Source organism: Micromys minutus (genome assembly GCF_963924665.1).
Source record: "Micromys minutus genome assembly, chromosome: 13".
Taxonomy (NCBI): domain Eukaryota; kingdom Metazoa; phylum Chordata; class Mammalia; order Rodentia; family Muridae; genus Micromys; species Micromys minutus.
The window spans coordinates 17,821,381-17,835,950 of NC_137982.1; the positions used below are offsets into that span (position 1 = coordinate 17,821,381).

At 36.9% G+C, this 14,570-nt stretch overlaps 1 pseudogene across 1 annotated transcript; it reads right to left on the bottom strand.

Annotated features, from left to right (window-relative positions):
- Positions 1-689: 689 nt before the first annotated feature.
- LOC308428847 (WD repeat, SAM and U-box domain-containing protein 1-like) lies at positions 690-1,400 on the bottom strand (annotated as a pseudogene). Its single transcript has one exon. The product of its transcript is annotated as a WD repeat, SAM and U-box domain-containing protein 1-like (transcript).
- Positions 1,401-14,570: the final 13,170 nt, after the last annotated feature.

Sequence of the window (14,570 nt, forward strand, 5' to 3'; positions counted from 1 at the left end):
ACTACCTTCTTTCAGCTCCCTTCCAAAGCCCTATTCTTTTTTTAATTCATAATAAAATTTTATTTCTCATACTTGCTCATTATTGCAAACATATTTCACTTTACAGAAATAGCAATGACATTAGATATGTCATTCTGTATTTTAAGGATAATTGACATTATTGTTGTTGTTTTGGTTTTTTGAGACAGGGTTTCTCTGTGTGGCCTTGGCCATCCTGGAACTTGCCCTATGGACCAGACTGGCCTTGAGCTCAGAGATCCACCTGCCTATGCCTCCTGAGTATTGGGATTAAAGGTGCGCACCTATGTAGCAAAGGATGGCATTGTCTGGCACCCTCAGAAAGAGAAGTCCTTGTTCCTGTGAAGTCTTGATGCCCCATAATAGGGAAATGCCAGGGTGAGGAGGCATGTGTGGGTGGGTGGGGAAGTACCCTCATAGAAGCAGGGGAGGAGTGTGATAGAGGGGGGGGATCACATTTTAAATATAAAAAATGAAATATCCAATTTTTAAAAAAAATAACAAACAAAGATGTGTACCACTGATGTCCTGCTCATAATTTACAGTTCTTAACAGCAACTGTACTTAACACTTGTCTTTTTCTTCTATTTTGTTTTGGTAATGGCTGCTTAGCATTCTGAACAATTTGAAGGGCATCACTGAACATATATACCCAGTGCCCATGAACAGGTTCACTTCTGATGTGTCTCTCGCCATTGATTAATGGCCTTATTTTCAGAGTCCTGTTTGGGGTCAGTGCCTGTGAAGGAAGAACCAGGTTTGTCATGGTGCTGTGTGCTTCCTTTTGTGGATCCCATTTTCCATTGTTTCCCTCTCATAGGATTAGCCATCTGGTGTGATGACGGGGTCCTTCATAAGCTCTCTGGTTATGGGGCAGAAGACTCATTAGGGATTCCAGAAGAAAGGGAATCCATCCTGGTCCTGAGCTCTTCAGTGCTCCTCAGGACTTTGCTGCATAGCCCTAGAGATTTCAATTTTCAAATCACCAGCCGGGCTTTCCTTTGTGAGATGCAATAGTTCTTTCCTATCAGTGTTGTTTATCTGGAAAATACTGATGAGGTCTTCCAAGCCTTCAGCAAGAAGCCATGTTGAGACACCCTTCTCTGACCAGTCTTCAACGAAATGTTTCAGATGATCATTCATGCTTCCAGGTCAAACTGCCAAATGTTCACTGTCTTGTCCATCAAACCAGTAGCAAGTAAAAGAGTGTTGGGTGCAAATGCACAAGCCGTAACCTACCTGGTGTGCTGAGTCAGTGTGTGCAGCACACTCTGACTACCAATATCATATATGATGACAGGCTTCTCCACTAACCCTGATGTAAGCATCTCTCCACCATGGGAAAAAGTGCAGGCCAGAACAGAAGAAAACATACAAGACATCAGTGAGCTATCCTTGACACTACCACACCTATATGATTTGTATGACTGTACATTCCAAAGCAACAGATCTATCTGCAGCCCCTGATACCATGTAGGTAGAGTCCAGGGAAAAACAGCAAACACACATAGGGCTGCCACCAGACTGCCCCAACACCATCAGGTTGTGTCTGCTGTGCGTACTCCACAGCACCATGGTACTATCTGTTGAGCACTAAACCAAAACATGTACTGAGGGCTAGAAAAATCAGCAGCAGACAGCATAAATGAAACTTCAATGAAGAGTGAGGCAGTTCAACAAATTCACTTAGGGAGTAAAAGCAGACAGTCTTGGACAGGACAGAAAATGAGAAGGCACAGAAGCTGACATCATCACCATGGCCCAGCAATGTGTGAATCAGCTTCAGAATGTTTCCTACACAGAGTAAACATCCTAACTCCAAGGAAGTCCAGACCACATAGAGAGGAACGAAGGCCCCATTTGTCCATCCAGGCTGAGTTCCAATAAAGAGTCAGGACCCAGGAGATGATTTGCCACCTCTTGGTAACATCCTTATGCTGTGAGCCATGTGCCAGGCCTGATCCTCATGGCAAATTTTCTTATATGTCCCAACTGCTGGAGCACTTGCTTGTACAGCTTCAGGTATAGTACGCAATGTTTAACTTTTCATTGGTCCTCATTCTTATAAGTTATTTGGAGAAATAGGCTCTCTTAGCAACTTTTTAATTGCTGTCAAAAGAAAACCATGAAGTGTTTATTTGTCTGACACATATAGTTTGGTGGAGTCTTTCCCTGTGATGGCTGTGAACACTCACATAGGTGAGAGCTTCTTATTCATTCAATATAGGATAGGTGCCAAATGACTTCTTTTTGTCTGGGTCATCTCTGAAATGACCCATCTTTCCTGTGACTTCCTAATTTTATTTTAATTAATTAATTAATTGTGTTTCAAGACAGGGTTTCACTGTAACCAAGTTGCCCTGGCTATCCTGGAACTCATTCTGTAATCTAGGCTGGATTTTAACTTAGAGATCAGTCTGACTCTGACTTCCAAGTACTAGGACTAAAGGTTTCAGATGTTATCCCCTTCCCACAATCCCATCCCCCTTCCTCTTCCATTACTTCCATGAAGATGCTCCTTCTCTCAACCACCCTCTCCTACCTCAGCACATTGACATTCCCCTACAGTGGGAAAATGAGCCTTTGATGAGCGAAAGGCGGCTCCTCCCATCTATAACAGAGAACGCTATCCTCTGCTGCATATGCTCCTGGAGCCATGGGTCTCTCCATGTGAAATCATTGGTTGGTATTTAATACCTAAAAGCTGTGGTGAGTTTGAATAGTTGATAATTTTGTTCTTCTCATCGGGTCACAGACCACATGAAGTACAAGGAGAAGAAAGACCAAAAAGTGTGGATGTTTTAGTCCTTTTAGAAGGGGGAACAAAATACTCATGGGAGGAAACACTGATACAACATGTGGAGCAGAGACTGAAGGAAACACTATCCAAAGACTGCCCCACATGGGGATCCATCCCATATAGAGACACCAAACCCAGACACTACAGTGGAAGCCAAGTGCTTCTGGCAAAAGCCTGTTTAAGAGGCTCTGCCAGAGTCTGACAAATGCAGAGGCAGATGCTCTGGGCCAATTCTTGGACTGAGATCAGGGTCCCCAATGGAGGAGTTAGAGAAAGGACTGAAGGAACTGAAGAGGTTTGCAAGCCCATAGGAAGATTACCAACCAGAAGCTCCAGAACTCCCAGGAACTAAAGCACCATCTACAGATTACACATGTAGGGTACTGGGGGATCGATCCATGGCTCCAGCTGCATATGTAGTAGAGGATGTCAGTGGGATTCCCCATGACTGGCAGTCTCTGGATGGCCTTTCATTCAGTATCTGCTCCACAATTTGTTCCTGTATTTTCTCTCATGTTTTGTTCCTCTTTTTAAGAAGCATTGAATTATCCTCATTTTGGTCTTTCTTCTTCTTGATCTTCATATGGTCATTGAATTATCTCTTCTTGGGTGTTCTGATATTTAGGACTAATATCCACTTACCAGTGAGTGCATACAATATGTATTCTTTGTATCTGGGTTACCTCATTCAGGATATAATTTACTAGTTCCATTCATTTGCCAGCATATTTCATGAAGTCATTGTTTTTTTTTTTATTTTATTTTATTTTTTTAAACGACTTTATTTTGCAAAACAAATTGTTTTTAACAGCTGAGTAGTCCTCCATTGTGTAAATATACCATAAATTCTGCATCCATTCCTCAATTGAATTACACCTGGGTTCTTGCCAGCTTCTGGTTATTAAAAATATGGCTGCTAAGAATATGGTGGGATATGTCTCCTTGTTATATTTTAGAGCATTTTTGTTTATATTCCAAGGAATTTTGGGTCCTCGGGTAGCAAAATGTCTATTTTTTCTGAGGAACTGCAATAATAATGATTTTCAGAGTGGTTAAACTAGCTTATAGTCCAAGAAACAATGGAGAAGTGTTTCTCTTTCTCCATATCATCGCCAGCATCTGCTGTCACCTAAATTTTTATCTTGGCTATTCTGTTAGATGTGAGGTAGAATCTCAGGGTTGTTACAATGTGCATTTCCCTGATGACTAAGGATTTTGAACATTTATTTAGGTGCTTTTCGGCCATTTGGTATTCATCACTTGAGGATTCTTTGTTTAGCTCTGTTTCCCATTTTATGGTAAGCTTATTCAATTCCCTGGAGTCTAAGTTCTTGAGTTCTTCATATATGTTGGATAGTAACCCTCTAATATTGGTAGGATATAGGATTGGTAATAAATATTTCCCAATCTGTTGGTTCCTGTATTGTCCTTTTAATAGTATTTTTTGCCTTACAAAAGCGTTCTAATTTTTTGAGGTTCCATTTGTCAACTCTTCATCTTAAAGCATATACCATTGGTTTTCTGTTCAGGAAAATGTCCCCTTGCCTATATGTTTGAGGTTATTCCCCACTTTATCTTCTATTCATTTCAATATATCTGGTTTTATGGAGACATCCTTAATTTATTTGGACTGGAGCTTTGTAGAAGCATATAAGAATAGATCGATTTGCATTCTTCTACATACTGACTGCCAGTTGATCCAACACCATTTGTTGAAAATGCTGTCAAAGATCAAGTGACCATAATTGTGTGGCTTCATATCTGTGTCTTCAATTCCATTCCATTGACCTACCTTCCTGTCTCTGTACCATGCAATTTTTAATGATAATTGCTCTGTAATACAGTTTGAGGTCAGGGTTAGTGATCCAACCAACCAGTCTTTTGTTTTGGGGAATATTTTTCTCTATCTTGGGTTTGTTTATACCAAATAAATTTGAAAATTGCTTTTTCTACATCCATAAAAAATTGAGTTGGGATATTGATAGAGATTGCATTAAATCTTTAGATTGCTTCTGGCAAGATGACCATTTACTCTATTAATCCTGCCAATCCATGAGTATGGGAGATCTTTCCATTTTCGGAGATCTTTGATTTTCTTCCTCAGAGACTTGAAGTTCTTGTTGTACAGAAATTTTACTTGCTTGGTTAGAGTCACACCAAGGTATTGTATATTCTTTGTGACTATTGTGAATGGTGTTGTTTCCCTAATTTCTTTCTCAGCATATTTATTCTTTGAGTAGAGGAAGGCTACTGATTTCTTTGGGTTAATTTTATATTGAGCCACTTTGCTGAAGTTGTTTATTAGTTGCAGGAGTTCTCCTGTGGAATTTTTTGTGGACACTTAAGTATATGATCATATAATCTGCAAATACTGATATTTTGATTTCTTCCTTTCCAATTTGTATCTCTTGGACCTCTTTTTGTTGTATAATTGCTCTGGCTAAGCTTTGAGTACTATAATGAATAACAAAGGAGGCAGTGGGCAGCCTTGTCTAGTCCCTGATTTCAGTAGGATTGCTTCAAGTTTCTCTCCATTTAGTTTGATGTTGGCCACTTGTACACTTGAACTCCTGGTCTTTCCAAGACTTTTATAATAAAGGGGTGCTGAATTTTGTCAAATGCTTTAACAGCATCTCATAAGATGATCAAGTGTTTTTTTTCCCTCTCAGTTTGTTTATATAGTGGATTTTGTTGATGTATTTCAATATAATGAAATGTCCCTGCATATATGGGATGAAGCCTACTTTATCAGAGTGTATGATCATTTTGATGTATTCTTCGATTTAGTTTGTGAGGATTTTATTGAGTATTTTTACATCAACATTCATAAGGGAAATTGGTCTGAAGTTCTTTTTCTTTGTTGGGTCTTTGTGTGGTTTAGGTATATGGGTAATTGTGGTTTCAAAGAACAAATTTGTTAATGTTCTTTTCACTTCTATTTCGTAGAATAGTTTCATGAGTATAGGTTTTAGGTCTTTGAATGTCTGAGAAAATTCTGCACTAAACCCATCTGATACTGGATTTTTTGTGTGTGGGGCGTTGCCCATTTCATCCAGATTTTACAGTTTTGTTGAGTATAGGCTTTCGTACTAAGTTCTGAAGATTTTAAAAATTCTTCAGATTCTGTTGTTATGTCTCCCTTCCATTTCTGATTTATTAATTTGGATACTGTTATCTGTGCCTTCTGGTTTGTCTGGTTATCTATCTTGTTGATTTTCCAAAGAACCAGCTCCTAGTTTTGGTGATTCTTTGTATAGTTCTTTTTGTTTCTTCTAAGCTGATTTCAGCTCTGAGTTTGATTATTTCCTGCCATTTTCTCCTCTTGGGTATATTTGCTTCATTTTGTTTTGAGCTTTCAGGTGTGCTGTCAAGCTGTTAGTCTATGTTCTCTCCTGCTTTGTTTTACAGGCATTCAGAGTTATAAGTTTTCTTCTTAACATGCTTTACATTGTGTCCCATATGTTTGAGTAGTTGTGCCTTTAATTTTATTAAATTCTAAAAAGTCTTTAATTTCTTCATTTATTTATTCATTGAACAAGTTACCACTCAGTAGGTCATTGTGCAGTTTCCATGTGGATGAGGGTGTTATGTCGTTTTTGTTGCTAATGATGACCAGTCTTCGTCTATGGTGATCTGATAGGATGCATGGAATTATTTCAATCATCTTGTACCTGTTGAGTCCTGTTTTGTGACCAATTGTATGCCTTTTTATTGGGAAATTGAGTCCAAGGATATTAAGAGATATTAAGTAATAGTGATTGTTGCTTCCCGTTATTTTTGTTGTTAGAGTTGAAAGTATGTTTGTGTGGCTATCTTCTTTTGGGTTTCTTGAAAAAAGATTACTTTCTTGCTTTTTCTATGGTACAGTTTTTCTCCTTGTGTTTGAATTTTATATTATCCTTTGTAGAGCTGACTCTCTGGAAAGATATTATGTAAATGTAGTTTTATCTTAGAATGTCTTATTTCCTCCATCTTTAATAATTGGGAGTTTTGCTGGATATAGTAGCCTAAGCTGGCATTTGTGTTTTCTTGTTGTTTGTATGATATCTGTCCAGGATCTTCTAGATTTTATAGTCTTTGTTGAGAAATATGATGTAATTGTTATAGGTCTGTTTTAATATATTATTTGACCTGTTGCCCTTGCTGCTTTCAATATTTGTTGGTTGGTGCATTTGGTGTTTGAATATTTTGTGCCACAAAGATTTTTTTTCCTGTCCAATTAATTTGGAATTCTTGTGCATTCTTAGGCACCTCTTTGTTTAGGTTAAGGAAATCTTCTTCTATAACTGTTGAAGATATTTACTGACCCTTTAAGCTGGGAATTTTTTCTTCTCTTCTATGGCTATTATCCTTAGATTTTCTCTTCTCATTGTTTCCTGTATTTCCTGGATGTTTTGGTTTAGGAGCTTTTTATATTTTGTATTTTCTTTGACTATTGTCTAAGTGTTTGCTATGGTATCTTCTTCACCTGAGATTCTCTCTTCTGTGTCTGGTATTCTGTTTGTAATGCTAGCATCTATGATTCCTGATCTCTTTTCTAGGTATTTTATCTCCAGATTTGTGATTCTTTGTAATTTCTTTATTGTTTCTAGTTCCATTTTTAGATACTAGATAGTTTTGTTTAATTTCTTCACCTGTTTGGTGGTATTTTTCTATAATTCTTTAAGAAATTTTTGTGTTTCCTTTTTAAGGGTTTCTTCTTGTTTATCTTTGTTATCCTATATTTCTTTAAGGGAGTTATATATGTCCTTCTTAAATATTATGTCTTTATTTATGTCCCTCTATCTTTATCACGAGATGTGATTTTTAAATCCGAATCTTTTCTTTCAGATATATTGGGGTATCCAGGGCTTCTTGTTTGAGAAGAACTGGGTTCTAATAATGTCAATTAGCCTTGGTTTCTTCTTTGTTCACGTTCTTGTCTTGCCTCTTGCCATCTGGTTATCCATGGTGTTAGTTTGTCTTGCTGTCTCTGACTAGAGCTTATCCTTCCTGAGGGCCTGTGAGCTTATGACCTTAGTTAGGAGTGAGAGTACTCCTGAGAATCCAGCTTTCTCTGTGCGGGACGGCTGAGGATCAGCCTTACCTCTGGGTGCAGGTGGAGACTAAACGAGTCCCTTCCCAGGGTGTGTCTTAGTTTCTGTGCCCTGTGCCTTCTTCGTGGGTCTCTCTTTGGACAGTTCTTGGAGTAAAAGTTGAGTCTCACCCGTGTTCTGAGGAATGAAAGCCTTCCCGGGACACCATGTCTCTCAGGAAAAGACTTGGGTATGGAGGGCTGCAGGACAGCCTCAGCACTAGGGCACAGATCCTGATGAGTCACTCTAAAGTATATGTATGACAATAGTATTAAACATCTTAAAGCTATAAAAACAGAGCACAGAAAGACATGAACTCTGCTTTCAGTTGTTTATTGAATGAAACAAAATATTTAGTTAGAATTACATAAGAACTGTTGAAAATTGATTTTACTTAGAATGCATGTATTGCCCAATGTTCTCCTGTGTGTGTGTGTGAGTGTGTGTAGTATGTGCGTGTGTGTGTGTTAACTAAATTAAACACATTTGTACTATTATTCAGTATAATTGTTGAACAAAAGGGAAAACTCAGAATTGCTATAAATGCTACATAACCATAAATATTTAACTCCTGTTTGACTCATATAGCCCATGCTTTTAAGCAATTTTCAATTTAAATATTAAATATCAAAATGCAAATAAACATAAAAAAATCAATACACCATCATAGATAAGATAAAGTGCTCATTCTAGATTTAGATTTAACAAATGAAAAGGGAGACTCTCTAGTATAAAATATATAATCTAAGAAACAAATGAATTCATGCATGAGTAACAAATCTCAATACTAAAAAAATAAATGACAATGAAACACCACATATAGATATTGAGATTGTTTTATATAAATAAATTTTCTAGAGCTATAAAAAGAACACTATCTAGGGCTCAGTGGCTGGTCTAAGATGAAAGATTAATCAATTAACTTAAAAAAGTCTCAATATAAAATATCTAGGTGAATAAATGAGAAAATTGGACATCTTCATGAAGGAAAACAATCTACTTTGTCTCAAGCTACACAAATTGTTAATTAAATTGATTATGGAACTTCATATAAGTCATGAGTAAAGACATATAGCACCAAAAACAAATATACAAAGTAAAAATGAAACTTTTGATAAATTAGTCCTCAGCAATTAAAATAATGGTCTCCAATATTGGGTTTACAGCACTAACCCAACTATTAAACCTTCCACTTGAAATCTGCCCTGCCTGTGAGATATGTTATGGTAATTGTGACATAGAACTTGTGGCAGTGACCAAACAATGACTGGTCCAGCTTGAGGGCCATGGCACATCTGACACTGCTTTGGATAGCCAGAAATCACAGGCTGGATGGCCTAGTGACCTAGGATAGAATCAAATACAATTGTCACCATTCCAAAAATTGGATGAAATGATTCATAATGATATTTTGTTGTATTTATAGATTAATGCCTACCCCAGTCACCAGAAGAGAAGCTTCAGCTAGCAGCAGATAGAAAGAGTTGCAGAGACCCAAAGATCAACATTAGGCAGAGCTCGGGAAACCCTAAAGATTAGGAGGAGAAGGCATTGTAGAAGCCAACTGGGTTGTGGACAGTAGGATAACACTGTCAACAGAATCAACAAAGAAGGGCTCATAAGAGCTCACAGAGACTGAAGCAACAGTTACAAAACCTATATGGGTCTGAGCAAGGTCTGCCTATACAGAATAGCTGTATAGCTTAGTGTTCTAATGAGACTGCAAACAGTGGAAATGAATGACTCCTTTTCCTGCTCTTTAGACCCTTTTTCTTCTTTGAGTTGCCTCATTTAGCTTTGATATAAGGGTTTGTGCCCAGTTTTATTGTAACGTGTAATGCCGTATTTTGTTGATATCCTTGTGAGGTCTGTACTTCTCAGAAAGGAAATGTAGGAGAAGTAGATATGGGGAAATAAGAAATTTTGAAATGTGGGTGGAAGAGTGGAGAGAAGGGGAAATGTTGTATAAATGTATTATTTGCCAGATTAATAAATAGAGGAAAATAAAATTTTAAAATACATTATTTAAAAGGATAGAAATGTGCCCTTCCTGTCTCTCCCCTTATTTGCTCCTACCCTTTCTTTTTTTCCCCCATCCCTCTCCTACACAATTTTCTTCCTTCCTCTGCCTCTTGTGATTATGTTGTTTCATTCTAAGTAGGGTTGGAGCATCCAAACTAGTGCTTTTCTTCTTGTTAATTTTCCTATGGTCTGTGAGTTGTATTACAGTTATTCTGAACTTATTGGTTACTATTTACTCATCGTTGAGTACATAGCATGCAGGTCCTTTTGGGTCTGAGTTGATTTGCTTATGATGACATTTTCTAATTCATTCCATTTGCCTGCAAACTTCATGATGACCACATTTTTAATAGCTGAATAGTATTCCATTATGTAAATGAACCACATGTTTTTGGTATCTTTTTTTCAGTTTAAGAATAGCTGAGTTGTGCTCAGAATTAATAGAAATATGCAGCACTGGGGGTTAGGGAGCAGAGGGAACCTCTAGAATGCCCCAGAAACCTCGATGTGAGAGGCTACCAGGATCTAATAGGGAACTGGAAGAGATTATCTCCAATAGATAGGGACAGCCCCCAGTTTACGCAAAGGATGCTCAACAATCTTCACATTTTTTAACACAGAATTTTTCCCATCTAAAGAAAATTCAGGGACAAAAACAGAGCAGAGGCTGAAAAAATAAAGGCCATCCATTGACCTGCCCTAGTTGGGATCTATCCCATGCAAGAACACCAAATCCTGATTGTATTATTATTGCCACACTGTGTGTGCAGTTGGGAGCTTGGTATGGTTGTTTTCTGAGAAGATCTAACAGCAAGTGACAGAGACAAATGTAGATACTTACAGGCAATCACTGGATTGAGGCTGGGGCCTTAGATGGAAAAGTTAGAAGAACTAAAGGAGCTGAAGGAAATTGCAAGCAATCCCATGGAAAGAACAAAGTCAACTAACCCAAACTCCTCAGATATACAAAAAACTAAGCCAAACACCAACAAACATACATGGGTTGTTTCATGGACCTGGGAACATGTATAACAGAGGGCTACCTTGTATAGCTTCAGTGGGAGAGGATGCACTTTATCTTATGGAAACTTGATGCCCCAGGGAAGAGGAATGCTTGTGGGTGTGAGGTGTAGGATGGGAGAACACTCTCTCAGAGGTGGTGGGATGATGTAAAGAACTCAGGGAGGGGAGTCTACCAGGAAGGATGGGCAACATTAGGAATGTGAATAAATAAATAAATAATTAATAACAATGAAAAGACAGAAATGAAATGTATACCCTTGGAAAAAAAATGTGCATTTTAAACTTCTCTTTCCTTTAGAATAGGAAGAGAATGTTTAGAGTTTAAAATAATACAATGGGAACTTATATCTGAGGCAGTATCACAGATAAAAAACTAAAATTGTGACCTATATTTGTGGATGTACTAGAAAGACAGTATTATGTAATGAACTTTCTAATCTCTATGGTTTGCTTACATTTCTAATTTTGTTAGTTTTAAGCTTCAAAACCAGCAATGGCCAATGAAGACTTTCTATGTGACATCATTTGACTCTTCTGTTTCACAAATCTGTAAATGAACACACATATGGTGAATGTTTCTGGGTATCCACTGGTTTTAGTGTTATCATTGTTGTGATGAAACACCATAACCAAAGCAACTTGAGGAGAAGTGGGTTGGTTTGGCTTACACGTCCATGTCATTGCTCATCATTAAAGGAACACAGGGTAGGAAATCAGAACTGAGCTGGAGCAGATGTCTGAAAGCAGGAAGGGTGTTTCTTACTGGCTTGCTCCACTTGGCTCCTTCAGACGGTTTTGATTTAGAACCCAGAACTAGCACAGAGATGGTGCTACCCACAATGGGTCGGGTCCTTCTCCATCAAACAGTCACCAAAATAATGCCCTCCTTGTTTGCCTAAACCCCATTTTATAGACATATTTTCTCAAGTAAGGTTTCGTCCTATATTGACTTGAGGCTGTGCCAAATTGACATAAACAAGTTAGCACATCCCCTTAGTTTCCTGGTTTTTATAATCCAAGTGCCAATTCTTCCTTTGCTTTTTTTTCACTATATTAAATGTGTAGTTTCTTGCAAGTAGGGTACATAGTACCTTTTAGGGAGTACCCAATTTTTCTTTCACCTGCTATCTATCCTACAATCTCAAGAATATTATATTAAAGGGAAAAGGTCTTATGGAAAAGACCATTGCTGTGTGTGTGTGTGTGTGTGTGTGTGTGTGTGTGTGTGTGTGTGTGTGCCTGTGTGTGTTCAAATTAACCACAAATGTGTGAAACAAAACAAAAATAAAACCCAAAATCTCTGAGAAGTTACAGATAAATTTTAAATCTCAGCTGTGATGGAGTTAGAAAATGATTGTATGGTTTATAAATGTTCCATCATGTTGCTATTTTAACACGATAGCTATTCAGTAGAGGGACAATTATTTCTCTTAAAAGATTAGAACTGACTTAAATTCTTCGTTGCTGTGTCAAAATCCTTGTCAGATACGAAGGTAGAAGAATACATATCCATAATCCTAGTTTCAGCTTCCCAGGTATGGAAGGCATAGATAGCTTCAGAACTAGATATGGTGGGCTTGTAAGAAGGAAAAGAAAATAATTGTATGGCTGTAGCTCAGTAAGCATAATACAGAAAAGCTTCCCCTCTGCTTTTGACCTACGTCTACAAGCATGGATCCATAATCTTCAAAACAACAGCATGAGTTAGGGATGTGACATTCAAATTATAAGCCTATGAGGGATACTTGAAATTCTTACCATAACAGCTTTTTCTACAAGGGAATTATTTGTGAAAGATTTGAAGAAAAATAAATCAGACGCAAGTCAAATACATGAAAATGTATAGATTACAATTGTCATATAAATTTTAGAGTAGAACATACTTTTAAATAAATCTATATGTTTTACAATTCTATAAGGAGGGATTTTGCTGCTGTTGAAGAGTAATGGAGAAATATCTTGCTCTAACTTTGAAATATATATCATTTAACAAAGTCAAGAAGGTTGTTGAGAATACATTATGCCAAAGACTTTGACTTCCAGAAAATAATGATAGTGACATTGGATCTTTGAATATTTATGGTAAAACACATTGTTAGGGATATGCTCCTAAAATTCTTCAATATGGAATAATAATGAGCAAGCAAATGGGCAGCTATGAAAATGGTGATGGGCCCAAAGGACAAAAAACATTAATAAAAAAAGGCCGGAGAGGGAAATGATTCATTCACACTGTTACTGCATTTAGTATAATGTACTACAAATCTCAGCTAACTTTTCTGTCCCTAATTATTCTTCTAATTGAACTTATCTGTTATATTTCTTTCTGTTCACTTGGGATACAAAAGTTGCTACCATATTTTTAATATAACAGAGTAACACCCTGTCATTTACAACCATTCCAAAGAACTCAAAGGTACAGCCCTTTTTGCATGATGGTTACTCTATTTGCAGCTCCTGGACATGTACCAAGCAATATAAGTAAAAACAGCATAGAAGGCAACATTCTTAAGTAGCTGCAACTTCTGAAGAACTGTATGCATTGGCTGCCATCATCTGAATTTTGAGACTATGCCACAGAATCGTGGTATTTCACTCCAATTCAGTCCTTACAACATCTCAACACAGTTCTCCAGACAAGACAGGCAGTCTGTGTAAATCAGTAACCCAAAGATTTTATGCCTTTGGTTTACAAGAAGTCAGTTTTAAATCATTCTCTTTCTAAGTCATAGCATGTGAGAACCTATAATCAAATAGATTGTATAATAAATGCAAAGTAGAAAATATTTTTCAGAATTTCAAAGGGAGGGATATTTCACCATTGCAGCTTCATCATTTATGAAGGTTGTTTTCTTTTTGGGAACATTTACCTTTGACTCTGACCTGTGATAGAAAAAATTAATCATTCTTGGTAGAATGTAAAGTGTGATAATGTATTTAATAGTAGTTATTTCAAGTTGGATTTGTTTTAAACTTAACTACAATAAACATCAGAGAGATTTTTTTTTCATTCTTTATTCTGTAATTAGAAGAGGAAGCTTTGAACGTTAATAGATGCTGCCACATTTTCTATCTTTTCATGGAAATGCATGAGGTTAAGAAGCATATTTGTTCTTGTGTTATTGAAATACAAAAATAAATAAATAAAATTATTGCAACAGTTTGATAATTTCAAAATGATTGCAAACTGAATGCCAAAATAAGGAGGTAACTCTTCACAGAAAAAGGCTAATCACTGTTAATTGTTTTCCTATTCATTCTGATGATAATAGCCATTATAACATCATTTGAAGTATGTAGATGTAATATGCAATTATTAAAAGATCCAGCTTTCCAAACCACAAACATATGACTAAGACAGCATTCAGCCCTGTTTATTACCAAGGCTGCAGACCTGGTTCATTTTCAAAAGAAAAATAATTGTTCAGCTTTAGTCCATTTGTGTTTACAGGCATATATTTTCTTTTTATATGAACTGATTTAATGATGGTACTCTAAAACAACCTGTTTACTGTTGGAGAAAGAAGTAGGTGGTTATTGCTGTTGTTTGGAATTTTCTGAAGAAATAGGGATTAAATATAAAGGAATTAAATGTAGACTATTTTATTTGAAAACTATAATCCTTAAAAATT